Source organism: Crocuta crocuta, unplaced genomic scaffold (genome assembly GCF_008692635.1).
Source record: "Crocuta crocuta isolate KB4526 unplaced genomic scaffold, BGI_CrCroc_1.0 scaffold274, whole genome shotgun sequence".
NCBI lineage: Eukaryota > Metazoa > Chordata > Mammalia > Carnivora > Hyaenidae > Crocuta > Crocuta crocuta.
The window spans coordinates 97,066-116,251 of record NW_027530222.1 but is presented as its reverse complement, the minus strand read 5'-3'; the positions used below and the strand labels follow the sequence as shown (position 1 = coordinate 116,251).

The 19,186-nt window shown below is 34.3% G+C and overlaps 1 long non-coding RNA gene across 3 annotated transcripts in view; it reads right to left on the bottom strand.

Annotated features, from left to right (window-relative positions):
- The window catches only part of LOC144232683 (uncharacterized), a 477,063-nt gene that overhangs the window by 385,307 nt on the left and 72,570 nt on the right, over positions 1-19,186 (bottom strand). For all 3 annotated transcript variants that reach the window (XR_013335487.1, XR_013335489.1, XR_013335488.1), the window contains exon 3: positions 16,505-16,643. This is a non-coding gene — a long non-coding RNA (uncharacterized LOC144232683). The remainder of the gene's footprint in view (positions 1-16,504; positions 16,644-19,186) is intronic.

Below are 19,186 nucleotides of genomic sequence, written 5' to 3'. Positions count from 1 at the left end.
AACTGCAAAAATATCAACAATTAGTTCTTGTTATAATTTTGTCAAGAGACAATGATAGCTTGAACTAAGGTAGTTGCGGTAGCTGAGAAGACAAAAAAGAATATGAAGAATGCTCAAGTTTCTACATTGGATAAGTTGGTAGGTGGTGTCTCATTTGCACTCACAGGATTTTACTTTATGGAGGTGGCTATATGACAAGAAGAGGCTTATGCCATTGAAAGAAGATTTTTATTACATTTCCTGAGAGGAAAGAGCTCACCACACCATGTACAGAAACATGGGAAAGAACCATATTTTGTTTAGGGCAGAAGCAGACAGAAGGAAAAAGCCTAGGCCAGAGGCTTTGTTAAGACCTCCATGGAAATGCAAGGCCAGGCAGAGTGCACAATGTTAAGATTGGCTAGTTTGAATAATCCCAGCAGGCTTTAGGAATGGTCTGCAATTCCCTGTCCCTGGGATGATTTAGGTCGGGGGAGATAGTGGCTTGGTATGTGTGAGGATTAAAAAAGGATGTGGTTGTGGTGACTCAGGCTTTGTTAGTTTGCATATCAAAAATGTGTTTATAGACATATTGTTATTATCTTTAGGAATTAGATAGCTCTGAGAGGTGCCCATGGTGGAAAAAAACCTCTCACCCCTGGTTTGTAAGGCACTCAAAGGCTATAGCATCAAGAATACAGTAAAGAAAATATAGTTGATATAATTGGTCTTTTGATGAATGGATGCCAAGTAGACGAATATAGAATCTACCAAAACACAAGACAGATTGTGGGGCCATTCACTGAACTCTGTATCATGGGAATAAAAACTGTTCATGAAAGGCAGTGAAGGTAGAAATGTTTACATTGGTGGTATTAGTGCTTTAAAACGGAGACGTCCAGTAGAAAGTTAGATGCATAGATCCAGAAATCAGAAGAGAAATATAGACTTCAGAGATGAATTTGGGAGTTATTAGCAAGAATTATTAGAAAGTCATTAGAGAGTTATCAGTGAGAGTAGGAGGTAGCTAAGTAGAAAGATGTCAACCGGAGGGCATCCATTACATGAAGGCAGGGGCCGAGGGCAGAATCCTATAGTTAAATACAATCCTTACTGCGACAAAGTACTAGACCAGAGGAATGTGAAATACTTTTTTGGGTATATTAGATATTTTGTAAATTGAATATTTTCTATGTTCAGCACCTAAGTCAGATCTATGAACAGTGAAAGTATATATTTGTTAAAGTCTAACAGAGAAGTTTTTGCTTTCCCTTTTTATCAGGCAAAAAAACACTTAATAAATTAAGGTTCCTGACAACACTGACTACTTAAAGGAAACCATCTGAGCACTTACCATTAAACAAGGTTACGTATAAGAAAAACTGTTAAATATATGTATATGTTTTTAAGAAATTTAGGGGCCCCTGGGTGGCTCACTTGGTTAAGTGTCCAACTCTTGATTTCAGCACAGGTCATGATCTCACAGTTCGTGAGATCGAACCCTGAGTCAAGCTCTGTGCTGAGAGCTGAGAGCCTGCTTGGGATTCTCTTCCTCTCTCTCCCTCACCCCAACTCACTCTCTCTCTCATTCAAAATAAATAAATAAAGATTAAAAATACTTTACAAATGAAATAACAAAAAAGAAATTTGAAAGGTGTTACAATAATTAACAGGCAAAATAAATCTGTCTCATATTTATAAGAAAGCTCAGTTGGTTTATCTTCTCAATAAACTAGAATATTATAAAGAGCTGCTCATGCTGAATTTTTTGAACTACACTTATAAGACAGTGTTTATATACATTGTATTTGGAAATTTTTCAAAGCTGTATCCCTAAAAATAATTTAAATCAATCACTCCTCTAGATATTCTTTGTCTGATGCAACTATAAATTAGCAGGATAATTTTTGTGAATAAACTTACATGTTTCTCTCTGCATATATTTCTCCATCTCGGAAAAATAAATTCACCTGATTTCACCTCAAACTGTGAGACTTTTGACTGAATCAATTTGATTTAGTTGTCCCAAGACACCCTTATGGAGATATTATAGTGCTTGACTAGTGCATGTAAATGAAAGAAGCCCAGTGCAGCTAGAATTTGGAAAGAAAAAAATAGTGGCTGTCATGATCCAGAGATCCTGAGAAATGGATAGATTAGATATATACTTAGGAGGCAGAAATGACAGATTGTATTGATGGATTTGATGTAGGAGTTGGAAGAGAAAAATATCCAAGATAACTTTCAATTTTCTGGGTTGAGCATCTAGGTAGATGGAATGTATTATCAATTTGGAGAAAACTGGATCATACACAGCTTCAGTGACTTAATTAACTTATTATTTCTATTTGAGACATATTATATGTGGACACTGCCAAGTACCTAAGGAAGATGCAAAGTATCTGTCTAGAGCTCAAAAGCAAGATCTATATGATATATAAATTGGAATTATTAACACATAGATACATCTATAGGAATATATGCTATTGAAATTATTGAGAAAACTGAACTTGCAGGAAAAAATGGTCTAGGATGAGTAGAACAGTATTATTGAAGAAGAAACTGAAAATTTGTTGGTAAGATAAAAACTTTTACTGAGATGTAAAGCAATACAATGAAAGCCAAGAGATGGAATGGTGCAAAACAGTACATTTTTTTCAATTAATTTAAACACGATTAAGAAGTTTAATAAGATTAAAGTTAAAAATACATATTTGCTTAATGGCAGGGAAGGCTGCGATTATTTGAGAAGTCGACTGTCCCTGAGATGCGGAGTCAGTGTGTTGTAGAAAACTTGGTAAGCTTGCAAATTAGAGGAAGAGTGAAAAGTTGGTGCAATGAATATTTTGAAAACACAGCAAACAGTACAATGAGATTCAGATGAATGTTGCTTTTGTTTTCCTTGCTGTTTTATGATTGGAAGTTACTGGGTCAAAGCTGGCTGTTAATTACAATGATGCTGAAAAAATTAATTATTGAACACTCCAGAGACAGTGTGGGAATAAACAATGGGAAAATTTCCCTAAGAAGGTAAAAGGGCATGTGATTTAAAATACAGGTGGAATGTTTGACCTTTGCTAGAAAGACAGATCTTTTCATGATTTTTTTTTTCTTTGGTAATAGAAAGGATAAGATGGGTACAAATATAAAATTGGCTTGTTCATCTGTGAAAGGTAAGGCTTCTACTAACTCAGTACATCATTAGGCAATTCTATCAGCTATTCTTAGTTATGTTCAGGGAGGAAGAGAAGGACCATTAGAGAACAATGTACAACATGGGGAATAGTCCGCAGAATGAGGAGGGGTAAAGGTAGTTATATGCATTTATATTACTGAGCACTTAATTAATGCCCCCAAAGAAAATGGCAATCATGAATTTATAATTTATAATCATAAATTTCTGTCAAGAACTGACACATTTTTTGCCTGGTTTTTCTCCACCAATGTTTAAATGCAGCATGGAAAAAAAAAATCACTGAAAATTTATCCATGGTTGAGGTTTGTTATGAGAACATGTTGGAAGGTGACTGGCGCTGGATGAGTGTATATATTTACAAGAAAATGTTTTATTTTATATTTTTCAATGTTTATTTCTTTTGAGAGAGAGAAGGAGCATGAGCAGGGGAGTAACAGAGAGAGAGGGAGAGAATCCTGCTTTCAACACACAGCTGGACACAGGGCTCAATCTCACATACCATGAGATTATGACCTGAGCCAAAATCAAAAGTCAGACACATAACCAACTGAGTCACCCAGACGTACCTATAAGAAAACATTTTAATCTTGGTGCACAACTGTAAGCTAGGTAATGAATGCAGAGAAGGTGAGATTCTTTTGATTCTTTTTTTTTTTTTTTAATGTTTTATTTATTTCTTGGAGAGAGAGAGTGAGACAGCGTGAGCAGGGGAGGGTCAGAGAGAGAGGGAGTCACAGACTGAAACAAGCTCCAGGCTCTGAGCTGGCAGTCAGCACAGAGCCCGACGCGGGGCTCGAACCCATGAACCGCGAGATCATGACCTAAGCGAAAGTTGGACGCTTAACCGACTAAGCCACCCAGGCGCCCCAGAAGGTGAGATTCTTGCAGGATTGGCACTTTTCGTGACAGTAAAGAATAGTTACTTGTTAAGCACTTGACCAAGTACAATGAAGGATTTATAGGATTTTAATGATACAGCTGGACATTTAAATATCTGAAATGGATTTTGGCATAGCTTTTTAATGGTAAAAATATTAAGAGGTTTACATAGGAATGAGTAGCTAAGGTAGATGTAGAAATGAGAACATTAAAAAGCTGAGACTCAACGGCTGATGGAGGACCATACAAAGGTGATGTGAGGACATTGATGTGATGACAAAGACTGTGAGCAAGGAGAGAAAGTTGAAGCTTTCAGGGAATAACATAAAATTCAGTGAAGTTAGTATAGGAGGTTCCTCTGGGATCACAAAAATACAGAAGCACTACATAACACAGGTGTTATGTTCCAGTGTCATTTTTTTCTGACAGTAACTGGATGTCCTACAGTCCAATTCACTTTTGACAGTAACTATCCAGAGTTAGCATCCAATCCTGAGAGTAAAAGGCAAGTCCTTAAATTCTGACACTATCTACTGACAGTTTGTACCAGATCCCACAGGCTGGGAATCCCAGTTCCCAACAAGACTCTTCTTACTTCAGACACAAGACCTGAATGGGGTCCTCAGCCTACCCACACCTACTCCAGACTGGGCTACAAAGTTTGATAATATGCTAGAATGGGTCACAGAACTATAGGCACAGTTTTATTATAAAGGATATAACTCAAAAGAGACACATAGATCAAAGTTTTGGGGGGATGGGGAGAAATGCAGGAGTTTCTTTCCTGTGCAATCAGGGGAAGCCACCCTCCCAGCACATAAATATATTCACCAGCCAGGAAGCACTTTGAGTTTTGTGGTTCTGAGTTTTTCTCATGGTTTCATTACATAGGCATGATTGATTAAATCATTGACCAAGTGAGGGACTCAATCTCCCTTTCCTAGAGGCTAAAGGGATCTCAAATCATATGGTTAGTTTTTCTTGAGACCATCTCCCATCTTGAAGTGGGGGGTTCCACCAGAAGTCACCTCCTTAGGATAACAAAGATATTCCTACAACTAAGGAAATTGAGAGTTTTTTGAAGTTCTGCATCAGGCACAAACACCTGTGTGTGTGTATGAGAGAGTGTGTGTGTGTGTGTGTGTGGGGTGTGTGGGTGTGTGTGTGGGTGGGTGTGGGTGTACCTCAAGAGGAGAATGTATGCAATGGTTTTTTGTTTTGTTTTTATTCTTTTACAAATGTCAGTCATAAGATGAACTCTTTGGGGACAAATATGCTTTATTTAATACAATTCAGCAGTATAACACTACTGCAATTTCCCAGCAATCTTGCCATTCTTGTGTATAAATTCTGTGATATGAACTAAGTAATAATATCAAGTAAATTTTCTCCTTTGAATGAGAAAGGAAATCACATTTATTGATCATTAAGTGAAGGAATTTGCAAGTGCTGGCTCAGAGAATCTTCAATAGAAATTTATGTGGGTAGAAATTTAGATTCAAAGAGGTAAAATTAATATGTAATCATCATGAATTAGGTTTATATCTGACCCCAAATGCTATACTCTTCCCATTAGCTCTCTACACTGACACATAGTAGAATAATTAATGGGCATTTTTAAAATAAAAATTTTCTAGGAGAAATTCTCATGTTATTTCTAACATGCTCCACAGTGGTTGCATATGCAGCTGTTTCCCACAGGCCCCCATAATCCAAAACATTGAAACTTTTCCTTAGCAAACATTCAAAGTAGAAAGTATCTTATCCTGATTTCTGCTTCTTCCATGTATCTTTAGATTCAATTTCATAATAGTGGCTAACAGTATGGTACAATAGGCCCAATTACATGAATAGTAATTCAAAGTATATATAATATATATAGTTAGTGTGTATATATATATAAGTATATTTTGTAAAGTGTATATATACATATATACACATAGTAAGAACTTCAGACAAAAATATGTTTTTAGTAAAACAAATAGTATTCATTCTTATTTTGTTACATGTTGTTATTACATTTTCCTCTATCATTTGCATTAGTTTTAGCACTCTTAAAATATTTTGTCTTTAAATCATTAAGTTCTGGTTAGTGGGAATAAACAAGAGATGTCTGACCTACGGAATTTGACTTTTACAGATATTTGTTCCTTTTTATGTTCCTGATAATCATGAAGGTTTCTAAAAATTTCCCTGGCAATTGGTTTTTTCCATGTTGTCCTACTATGATCCAGTAATACAAATTTTGGTGTCTTTTACTAAGAAAAATTTCCTTTGGAATTTTCTCTAGGATCACTGGAATCCCTCTAGAATTGCCACCTGGGGATTTTCCTGTGGTAAGTAGTTCATGGGCCTTGCCACCAGTTTATATGCTTAAAAAAATGAACAGTGACTGATGATGCAAGATTCACACTGAGTTAGTACTTGCAATCTCTCAGCTATATGCTCTGCCTTAAGTCATATAAACCACATAACAACTCACTGGAAATTGCTGGGGGATTAAAATAAAATATAACTAGACAGTGGTTTTGCAAAGGAAGCTTTCCTTTTTAGACATGAGAACCACTCCAGCCCTTGTAGCTCCAATGCTATGGCTCTTTCTTCCCTTAAGGCATGACATAATTCCTACTACCGCCTCACCTGCCCTTCCCCCACTCCACTGTCAGCTTCATAACCCCAGTGCAGGTTCACAAAAAAATGACAAGATTTGGGGGACACCTGGATGGCTCACTCGGTTAAGCATCTGACTTCAGCTTAGGTGAAGATCTCATGGTTCATGGATTGAAGCCCTGTATTTGGCTTTGTGCTGACAGCTCAGAGCCCAGAGCCTGATTCAGATTCTCTCTCTCTTTCTCTCTGCCCTTCCCCTGCTCATGCTCTGTCTCTCTCTCTCTCAAAAAAATAAATAAACATTAAAAAATTTAAAAATGACAAGGTTTGTACTTTCCTCGGGCTCTTGGCTAATCAGATGATTCTTGATGAGAAGTTATATCGCCTGAAAGCTTGCTTTGAATGTTTTACTATTTCTGTAATCCCCTGAGAGTTTTGCTGCCATTTCTTTCCTGGGATGATACGTAACTTACTGCATCATGGCTGCTTATAAAATGATGATAAAAACACTGCCAAGTTGCAGTGCACTCTTTAATAAACTACTTATTTAATAGGTATCTCATTGCTGGAATTGCTCCAACATTTATGTAGCATTTTACAGTCTGAAACAGAATTTTTTACCATAATGAAGAACCAAATGCTTCTAGGACTTTATGGAAATGGTTGGAGGGGAAAATTTTTAAATATTGAATATAATTTTTTTCTCTAGAAATGTTATTTATAGACTCAATCTCTTAGGTTTCTAAAAATTAAACATGATACCCAGAAATGCACTGGTTATAATACAAAATAACATATATTCTAAATATTATTTAATTAAGCCATTAAAACCATTTTCTGCAATGATTGACATGGAACAGCCATGTGTTTAATACTCTAAACATACAGACAATGTAAACAGTAATCTCAGGTATTCTTCTGTCTAGGGTGGCATCCACTTAATGAGACAATATGTTTAACAGAAAACATTTAGGAAATTAGCATTTAGATATTCACAATTAATACAATCAGTATCACCAATAATTAGCAACCATTTATTGATCACATAATACACGTGTGATAGCAAGCAAACTGAGGCAAACAGGTGCAGGAGCTTCCTAAGCTACTTTTATGAAGAAGAAGGTGTATTACTAGAGATAATGTTTGGGATGGTAACTTTCTGATTCCTTAGCTAACTGACTGCACTAAATTTTGATCTGAGTGTGTCATTCTGGAGACCTATCATAGAGTCTATGCTTCTAACCACTCAACATTAAAAAAAACCCCACATTCTTTTAATGTTTATTTTATTTTTGAGAGAGAGACACACACAACATGAGCTGGGTAAGGGGCAGAGAGAGAGAGAGAGAGAGAGAGAGAGAGAGGAGGGAGGGAGGAAGACACAGAATCTGAAGCAGGCTCGAGGCTCTGAGCTGTCAGCACAGAACCCAACACAGGGCTTGAACCCACAGACCATAAGATCATGACCTGAAGTCAGATGCTTAACCAACTGAGCCACACAGGTGCCCCTCCCTCAACATTTTTTAAAAATAAATGAATTCCTTGTATTAAACTGATACATAAAATAGCTGTGATAGTATCTGTTAACAACTGAATTATGAATGAAGAGGGTTCAAATTATTTTTAATCATATAACCAAGTTCTAAAATTATTAATCATCAATGTTATATTTCCCTGTCCCTTTTCTATTGTTCCAAATATCCTTTGTATCATGCCAGAAAAATTTTTGATTACGGTAGAAAAAAAATGTTTTCCATACTGTAATTTTGACTAACCATATATTTTAAGTATTTCCTATGCCACATAAAGTTTTAAAAATTAGTGCTCCTATCATTTTTTTAGTATAATGGACATTTATCAATCTTTGTGTAATTGAAATCCAAATATTATTTCTATTTTTGTGGAAATTCCCAACTGTCACTCTAAGAGAGAATCAGGAATGTCCCTCAACCACAAAATCCAAAGTACCTGTTTGGTCTTCATTGTCCCTAGTCGTCCAATCCTTAGTGCATAATTTAGGCTCCACTAAAATTGTGCACTCGTCCAAGTCCTTTAAGCTTTCACGAAGTAGGTAAAAACTATGAGGCGAATTGAGATATTACTTATCACTCAAAAAGTAGTGTCATATTCCTGTTGATAATGGAGCCAACAGGATCATTCTAAACAGAATAGTACTATGATATCACTTTTGCTTAATCTTCTTAATACCTGCTCACCCTAAGCTCCTGCCTGTTTTCCAATCCTGTTCATTGTGTTTTCCTTCAATTCTCTATATTAACAGATATCTTTCTAATGGAGTTCTTTTCCTCTTACCCAGTGTCCATTTGTAATATTTGCAATTTAAATTAATAATCAATGCATTTGGGGTGAAGAAAACATTTTTAAAAAATGTTTATTACTTGTGAGAGAGAGAGAGAACACATGCTCACAAGCAGAGGAGGGGCAGAGAGTGAGGAGACAGAGGATCTGAAGCAGGCTCCTTGCTGACAGAAGAGAGCCCACTGTGGGGCTCAAACTCACAAACCAGGCAGAACTCAAAAGGCTTAGTCCACTGACCCACCCAGGCACAGTGAAGAACAGCAAAGATTCCACAGGAAATGGAGGGCCAGGAAACAATTACTTGGCAAACTTAAGTAGGAATTCGCTAGCTATATTTTAACACCATTAATTGGGCTAGACTTATTTAATGTAAATACATTCATATTCGGTTAAAATGTACCAGTTGATCCATATGTATACCATTTATAGGAGAAAAAAATGTTAAACAAAAAATAGATGCATTAAAAGCTAATGGATAGGAAAGATTTTCCATGGAGTTTAAGCTTCAATAATGGCAAAAACATTAAAAAAATTTTTTTTTAATGTTTATTTATTTCTGAGAGAGAGACAGCATGAGCAGGGGAGGGTCAGAGAGAGGGAGACACAGAAACTGAAGCAGGCTCCAGGCTGTGAGCTACCTGTCAGCACAGAACCCGACACGGGGCTCGAACCCACGGACCATGAGATCATGACCTGAGCCGAAGTCGGAAGCTTAACTGACTGAGCCACCCAGGTGCCCCAAAACATTTTTTGTTAGAGCCATCATTCTACGTTATAATGTAGAATGTACATATAATGTGAGGTTAATGTCAACTCTAACTCATGGTTACGGCATTATGTGTTATGTGTATTAATGTTCTAGTGAAGGCAAATATAAAATCATGAACACTAGTCTTAATATTGGTCAAAACCAAATTAAGCGGAAAAATCATTAAATGAACTATATATTGCCATTTTGTAGTAATAAATATTAAAATCTCCAATGAGTATATAACTATTAAAATCATATTAAAATATTTNGCATAAAATAATTACTAGAATGCTAAATTTTATAAACATACATTTTTATAAAGATTAAGCAGAAATATTCAATTTTAAAACAAACATTTCTAATTGATTATATAAAATATATAAATTATACATATATATTTCAGACCATTCAAGTGGTTGTATAATGTTAACAGCAAAGAATACTAAAAATGCCAAATTAACTCTAAGTCAGAAAATGAGTATTCAATTCTGAGAGACTTAACTGTGAAACTCATGAAACATGGAGAGTCAGAGACCATGGATGTCAAGATCCTAATGATGAGAGAACACAGGTAATGTCACTCATAAAAAGAAAGGTCAACTCTCAATGAGAAAATATTGATAATTGGTAAATCAGAACACAGCCAACTGAAAATTGAAAAGGAAGACACTTAAATGTGGGCAAGATTCAAGACATAGATCTTAGAAAGGTGCCAATTCTAAGCAAGAAGACATAGGGACAATTTAGAGATCTAATGGTAAAAGGAACAAAGAATTTGTAAGCAAAAAAATAAGGGTTCTGGGAAAAATGCTGTTGATGTTTTGATAGAAATTGTATTAAATGTGTAGATTGTTTTGGGTAGTTTACACATTTTAACAATATTTGTTCTTCTAATCCAGAAGCATGGAAAGCTTTCCTCTCTTTTTGTGTCCTCTTCAGTTTCTTTCATCAGCATTTTATAGTTTTCAGAGCACAGGTCTTTCATGTCTTTGCTAGGTTTATTCCTAGATATCTTAATGTTTTTTTGGTACAACTAAAAATGGGATTGATTCCTTAATTTCTCTTTCTGCTGCTTCATTGTTGATGAGTATAAATGCAAGAGATTTCCTTATGTTGATTTTGTATCCTGCAAGTTCACTGAATTTGTTGGCGGAGTCTTTGGGGTTTTCGATATAGAATATCATATCATCCTAAATAGTGAAAATTTGACTTCTGTGCCAATTTGGATGCCTTTTTTTTGGGGGGGGGGGGGTGGGGGGAATCCCTCTCTGGTTTTTGTATCAGGGCAATGCTGGACTCGCAGAATGAATTTGGAAGTTTGTCTTCCTTTTTTAAAAATAATTTTATAAATTTATTAATTTTTGAATAATGTGAGAAAAATAGGTATTAACGTTTCTTTTAATGTTTGGTAGAATTCACCTGTGAAGCCATATGGCCTGGGACTTCTGTTTGTGGGAAATTTTTTTATTATTGACTCAATATTTTGCTGGTTATCAGCCCACTCAAGTTTTCTATTTCTTTCTGTTTCAGTTTAGTAGTTTATATGTTTGTAGGAATTTATTCATTCCTTCTAGGTTGTCCAATATGCTGGCATATAGCTTTTCATAACATTCTCTATAATTGTTTCTATTTCTGTGGTGTTGGTTGTTATTTCTCCTGCCTCATTTGTGACTTCATTTGTTTGGGTTCTTTCTTTTTTCTTTTTGATAAGTCTGTCTAAAGGTTTATCAATTTTATTAATTTTCCAAAGAACCAGCTTCTGGTTTCATTGATCAGCTCTATTTTTTGTTTGTTTGCTTATTTCTATAACATTTACTTCTGCTCTATCTTTATCATTTCCTTCCTACTCTTGGCTTTAGTCTTTTTTGTTGATCTTCTGGCTACTTTAGGTTTAAAGTTAAGTTATTTATTTGAAATTTTTCTTGCTTCTTGAAGTAGACCTATATATTTTCCTTTTAGGACCACTTATGCTGCGTCTCAAAGGTTGTGGACCATTGGGTTTTTATTTTTACTTGTTTCCATGTATTGTTTTAAATTTCTTATTTGATTTCCTGGTTGACCCATTCATTCTTGAGTAGTATGTTGTTCACCCTCCATGTATCTGTGGTCTTACCAAATTTGTACTGAACCACAAAAGACCCTGAATAGCCAAAGAAACCTTGAAAAAGAAAAGCAAAGCTGGAGGCATCACAATTCTGGACTTCTAGCTATATTGCATATAAGGGGTATGCAAACAGCTTACGTATGCAAAACAGTATGGTATTGGGATAAAATACACATATCAAGAGAATAGAAAAGAAAATCCAGAAATGGACCTACAACGATATGTTCAATTAATCTTTGATAAAGCAGGAAAGAATATTCAGTGGGAGAAGACAGTCTCTTCAACAAATGGTATTGGGAAAACTGGACAGCAACATGTAAAAGGAAGAAACTGAACCACTTTCTAACACCATACACAAAAATAAATTAAAAATGGATTAAAGACCTAACTGTGAGACTTGAAACAATAAAGATCCTAGAGAAGAACACAGGCAATAATCTTTTTGACATCAGCCATAGTAACTTCTTTCTAGATATGTGTCCTGAGGCTAGAGAAACAAAAGCAAAAATGAACTATTGGAACTTCATCAAATATAAAAAGCTTCTGCACAGAGAAGAGAACAATGAACAAAACTAAAAGGCAACCTAGGAATGGAAGAATATATTGCAAATGACATATCTGATAAAAGGTTACTACCCAAAATATGTAAAGAACTTATAAACCTCAAATGAAAAATCACAAATAATCCAATTTAAATATAGGCAGAAAACATGAGCAGAATTTTTCCAAAGAAGACATCCAGATGGCCAACAGACACATGAGAAGATATTCAACATTAGTTATCATCAGGGAAATACAGATCAAAACTAAGATGAGATACCACCTCACATCTGTCAGAATGGCTAAAATCAACTACACAAGAAACAGTAGGTATTGGTGAGGATGTGGAGAAAGAGAAACCCTCTTACACTGTTGGTGGAAGTGCAAATTGGTGCAGCCATTCTGGAAAACAATATGGAGGTTCTTCAAAATTTGAAAATAGAAGTACCCTACAATCCAGGAAATGTACTACTAGGTATTTACCCAAAGAATACAAAAATACTAATTCAAAGGGATGCATGCATCCTCATGTTTATAGCAGCATTATCTACAATAGTGAAGTTGTGGAGGTGAAGTTGTGGAAACATTCCAAGTGTCCATCAATGGATGAATGGATAAAGAAAAAGTGGCATATATATAATGGAATATTACCTAGCCATAAAAAAGGAGCTAGAGAGTATTATGTTAAGTTAAATAAATCTATCAGAGAGACAAAATCCATATGATTTCACTCATATGTGAAATTTAAGAAATAAAACAAATAAGCAAAGAAGAAAAAAGAGAAAGAGAAACCAAGAAACAGACTTTTAACTATAGGGACCAAAGTGATGGTTACCAGAGGAGAGGTGGGTAGGGCAAGGGTCAAATAGGTGACGGGGATTAAAGAGTGCATTTTTTGTAATGAGCACTGGGTGCTGTATGGAAGTGTTCAATCACTATATTGTACACCTGGAATGAACACTACACTGTGTGTTAAGTAACTGGAGTCTAAACAAAAACATTTTTTAAAAAGACAAAAAAAAAAAAAGGCAAGAAACAAGAAGTATTAACAAAGGTGTGGAGGAAAGGGACCCCTAGTACACTACTAATGGTAATGTAAACTGGTAGATGCTTAGGGAATCCCTCAAAAAACTAATAGGGCTTCCCTATGACCCAGCAATCTGACTTCTGGGTATGTTTCCAAAGGAAATGACATAAGGATCATGAAGAGATCTCTGCACTACCACGTTCACTGCAACACTATTCACAATAGACAACATAGGGAAACGACTTAAATATTGAAGAAAAGAAGAAACATTAAGGCTATATGAGAAATAAAAGAAAATGATCAAATTATCAATTCTTCTCCACCAAAAAAGTCACTGATTGAATAAAAGCAGCCATTTATTCTATCAGGAGAGGTATTCTGAAGCACTAAATCTAATCATTATCTCAAAGCTCTTACATTCCTCTACATATAACTATTACAGTTTATTTGAAAGAATAACATTACAAAATAACAAATATTACAAATTATATTCTCAGATTGCTAACATAGGAAAGAACGTACGAAATAACAATTGAAATATTTCAACTAGGAAATAACGGACTTTCCCAAACCACATAAAACAGAAAACTAATAAGACATGCACTTTAATTCGAGCCAACATTAAAACAGCATTTACAAATTTTTTAAAAAAGCAATAACAAAATCCTGAATCATAAATTGAAAACCTAGAAACTGTGTTTTTAAAAGAGTGTGTCAAAGGAGTTGAACAAATTCAGAAAAGTTATTGATATAACGGTGAAATCACTTGAGAAATAAAGGTTAATTAACATGGTACCAAAAGGAGAGGGATTTAAAGTAAAATTCAGTATGTGTGATTGTGAATTGCCTGAAAATTATCTCCAGAATAATATTCAGAGAAAAAAATGAATTAATATTAAAAATAATAATTCAGTAATATTTCCCAGGATATAAATAAGACCAAATTTTATTGAAAAGTTCACTACACATCATGGAATTATTGACCTAAAACTCCAACTCAAGAAATACTGTGATAAAGCTCCTCAGGCTTTAAAAATAAAAGGAAAGAGAATCTCCAGGTCTCCAGGAATTATGAAAAAGACACTTACAAAAGACAATAAACAAACAAACTAAAACTGCAAAAGCAACATACAATAAAAATATACACTAGAATACCATTTCTAGGAAGCTCAACAAAAGCAAGTGTGAGCAGTTTGTCATATCCATCCAATTGTGTCTTAAATATCAAGGTTGTAAAAATATTCTTATATATGGAAGACCTTATGGAATATTGCAAATGAACTCTTCTTGAGGAATCTACTAAAAGATGAGCTGCATCCCACCAAGTGATAAGTGGGAAACTTCAGAAAATGGTTACAGCAATACTGAACATACTTAACTGTAGATCTAAGAACAAATCATAAGTGGGAAAAGGTTGTAAGAGTAGTATGTTTGTGTTCTGAAAGAAAAAAAAACAAGCAAATAAAATGTTGGAGGAAGAATGTAATTGTCACAATGGTAGCAGTTGGTAGTCAGAGAATCCTCATCTGAGAACTCAAACAATAATAGATGGTTAAATAAAAAGAAAGGAGATGTAAGGATATTTAAATGAATACTATTACAAAGGGAACCATGTGAACAAAAAGTAAAAATCTTCAAAGATTTAAAATAGGGAAAAAAAGACCACATAGACATGTAGATGCAACAAAATATTATTATACTATAAACGTTATACTTTTATATTATTAAGTAATATAAGAAGTTGAAACCAAATATCAGATATAACAATATATGTGAATGTGCCTAAGTCAGTTATTTTGAAAAACACAAATGGTTTCAGTTTATCTCACAAAGCAACATCCAAATCTATGCAATTTAAAATAGACATATCTAAAACTATGACTCTAAGGACCTAAACATGAAAGATGAGAAAGGTATAATAGGAAAACACAAAAATTAAGAAAGTAGGAGTTAGAAATCTTTTATTAGACAAACTATAACTCAGAGAAAAAACATTAAATGCAGCAACCATAAATTTACTATAATGATAAAAACAACAATTTGCTTCCATATAGTTTACATTAAAGGGATATAAGATAGAAACACACTTATTATGGGAGATTTAATTGTGTGGCATTAATTGTGTGGCCACTATAAGTCAACTGAAAAAGCATTAAACAAGAGGTAGGAGATCTCAACATAATCAATAAGGTAAATGTATGTGTAACTATATGTGTCTTAATGTTAGAAAACATACCTTTTTATATGGACAGATAGAATATTCATAAATGAATCATACATTAGATCAGAAGAAAGCACCATTTAATCCTATAAAGCAGAAAATAATACAGATAGTGGTATTTTCACAATTCAACAAAACTAAAATTTAATGAAACATTTTAAAAGATACTTACTTTGGGAATTTTTAAAATGGAAAGCTTTATTTTATTTTTATGAAAGTAATAATAAACTAGAAGCCCAGGATGGCAGGAAAGAAAAAATACCACTACCTGACTTAAAGTTTTGTTGTAAGGTATGAATAATGCAAAGCAGTGAAAGGATTACACAAAAACATTTAAAATGATTGCTATCATTTAATATATTTTATTTATGAAAAATTGACTTCCAGTTTTAGCTCTGACATTAAAGGTTCTTAGAAGTTGTAAATCCCATCCTTAAAACAAGAAAAAAGCTAGCAACATGGAAATCAATGTTTCCTCTTCAACTATTAGAGAACTGACCTTACAGAGAAAACCAATACCCTAAAATCTGTAGGGACCAGCAAATACAAAGAACCATAGCTAAGGTTCAGTGGTCTGGAACAGAAGACAGTGGAACCATTAACTGGTAGAAACTGTTAAATGGTAATTTTGACAAATTGCTGATGGCTGAATGTGAATTAACGTGAGGCTAAGAAACTCCTAAAAGCCAGTCGTTGGAGGCCCCACTCTTAAGTGGGTTTTATATCCCAGAACCTCATCAGGTTCTCACAGTGAAAATCCTAGAAAATCTCCATCATGTTCTGGCATGTTGAGAGGAAAAAATAACCATTCTGAAATATAGTTTCACTCCGAATAACACAGAGCCACTCATCAGGGAAAAAGATAACCAGAGTCTTACCCCACAAAGGAGGAAGGGCTTTTTCCCAGCTCCACGTCTCTCTCTTTTTTCTCAGCTCCACGTCTCTCTCTTCTTGTCTTCCATAACAAAAATTCGTAAGAAACACTTCTGAGGGTCACAGACCAGGAAAACAGGCCCACTGAAAGATTAAGATTTAATAATAAAATTATAGGACACTTTCCCTCTCACTCCATCACACAAGATGCCAGAGTATTAAGTGCAGATTACAGCTGAAATTGCTGTAAAATATAGGCTACATTTAAGGAGTAGTTCTTAAGGAAATCCAAAGACAGCAGGGGAGACAAAAACAAAGATACTAGAGGAATTTGAAGTCCATGGCACCAATATCTGTAACATTAAGGACAGTCCAAATACTAGTTATACTAGCATAAAACTTCACACTAAATGTTTTTTGCCTCAATATCTATAACCTAATACGTAATATCTGAATTTCAATTAAAAAGCATAAGGCATGTTAAATGGCTGGAGAAAACACAATTGGGAGGGACAAAACATCAAAATCAGACTCAGATATGGCACAGATAATCACAATGATCATACAGGAAATGCAGAATGACTGTAAAAAATATATGTTACTGGTTTCAACAGAAAAAGAAGACAAAATGCATGAGATTGGGTAATATTGCTGGAGATACAGAAGTTCAAAGAAATAGCCAAAAGATATAACCCACAACAACCCCCTGCTTAGGATTCTCTCTCCCTCTCTCTCTGCCCCTTGCCTGCTCACTCCCTCTCTCTCAAAATAAATAAATAAACAATTAAAAACAAAAGTCAGTGTGAAATATACAAAGGTCTAACTTAAAAAAAGGTCTCAGGAGAGTGAAAACAATGTTTTGAAATATATGAAAATAAAACATTTATATTTGTGGTATGCAGTAAAAACAGATTAGAAGAAACATTATAGTGCTAAATGCATATTTTAGAAGAGAACACTCAAATAATCTAAGCTTCTATCTCAGAAAACTAGGGAAGCAGGATTTAATCTTGCTTAAAGCAAACAGAAAAAAAATTAAATTTTAAAATTTAGAGCAGAAATCAATTAACTTGAAACCAAGAAAATAACAGAAAAAATTTAAAGAAAAGAAGATTATTCACTGAAAGAGTAAATCTCTAGCCAGGATAATCAAAGAAAAAAGAAAAAAAAGACATAAAATACCTATATATAATCTTCTGGACATTAAAAGCCTAATAAAGGGTATTATTGAGTGCAAGGGTCCCTCCAGAAAAATTCATACATTGAAGCGTGGATCCCCCATGTAATAATGTTACAAGATGGGGCCTTTGGGAGGTAGTTAAGTTTAGATGAAATCATGAGGATGGAGTTTTCACGATAGGGTTCATTAGCCTATAAGAAGAGACAAGAGATCTTGCTCTTCCCTTTCTTGATCACATGAGGATACAGCAAGAAGGTATTTGTCAGCAATCCAAAGAGGGTCCTCTTCAGACACCAATATCTGCCAGCACTTCCACTTTGTTCTTTCCAGCTTCCAGAACTGCTTAAGTCACCCAGTCTATAGTACCTTGCTATAGCATCTCAAATTGACTAAGACAAAGAGGTACCATGACTAATTTTATTACCACAAATTTGGTGACTTAGATGAAATATACAAATTACCTGAAAGATGCAAACTTACAAAAGTCAAACAAGGTGAAATAGATAATCTCATTAGACCCATCTATGTTAACAACACTGAATAAAAGCCTTCCAAAAGAGAAAGTATCAGGAAAGAATGAAAGGAAGAAAGTATAAAGGAGAAATATCAACTTTTCATAATCTTTATCAGGAAAAAGAAACATAGGAACACCTCATAATTCTTTTCACAAGGTCAATCTTTTCCTAATACTGAAACTATATAAAGCCATTACTAGACAGGAGAATTATTGACAAAATAATGTTAGAGTTTATATAGAGAGGCAAAAGACCTATAATACCCAATACAGTACTAAAGAAGAACAAGTTTAGAATATTATCTGGGTTCAAGACTTATTATAAAGCTACAATAAATAAGAGAGTAACGTATTGGTAAAAGAATAAACACAAAGACCAACAGAATGAAATAGAGTGCCCAGAAATAGACCTAAATATCATCAACTATCTTTGAAACAGGAGCTAAGAAAATTCACTAGGACAAAGATATTCTTTTCAACAAATAATGCTGGAACAATTAGACTTGTAGATGGAAAATATATCCATATCTATATTTATATCTAGACACAGACTTCACAACATTATGACAGTAACCTCAAAAAGGATGACAGACCTAACTGTAAAACTCAAAACTATAAAACTTCTAGAAAACAAAAAAAAGGAGAAAAGCTGGATGACCCTGGATTTGGTGATGACTTTTTAAATACAATACCAAGAGCATAATCAATGAAAGAAAACATTGAGAAGTTGGACTTACTAAAATTAAAATTGTCTTCCCTGCCTACAGATACTAGTAAGGGAATGAAAAGGGAAGAGAGCCACAAACAACAAGAAAGTATTTATAAAACACATATCTGATAAAATACTTTAATCCAAAACATACAAATATCTCTTGAAGCTTACCATTAAAAAAATTTGGAAAGTAAGCAAAAGATCTGAAGAGACACTTTATCAAATAATAATATACAGAATAAAAAGCATATTAAAAGATTCTTAGCATCATTTGTCATAAT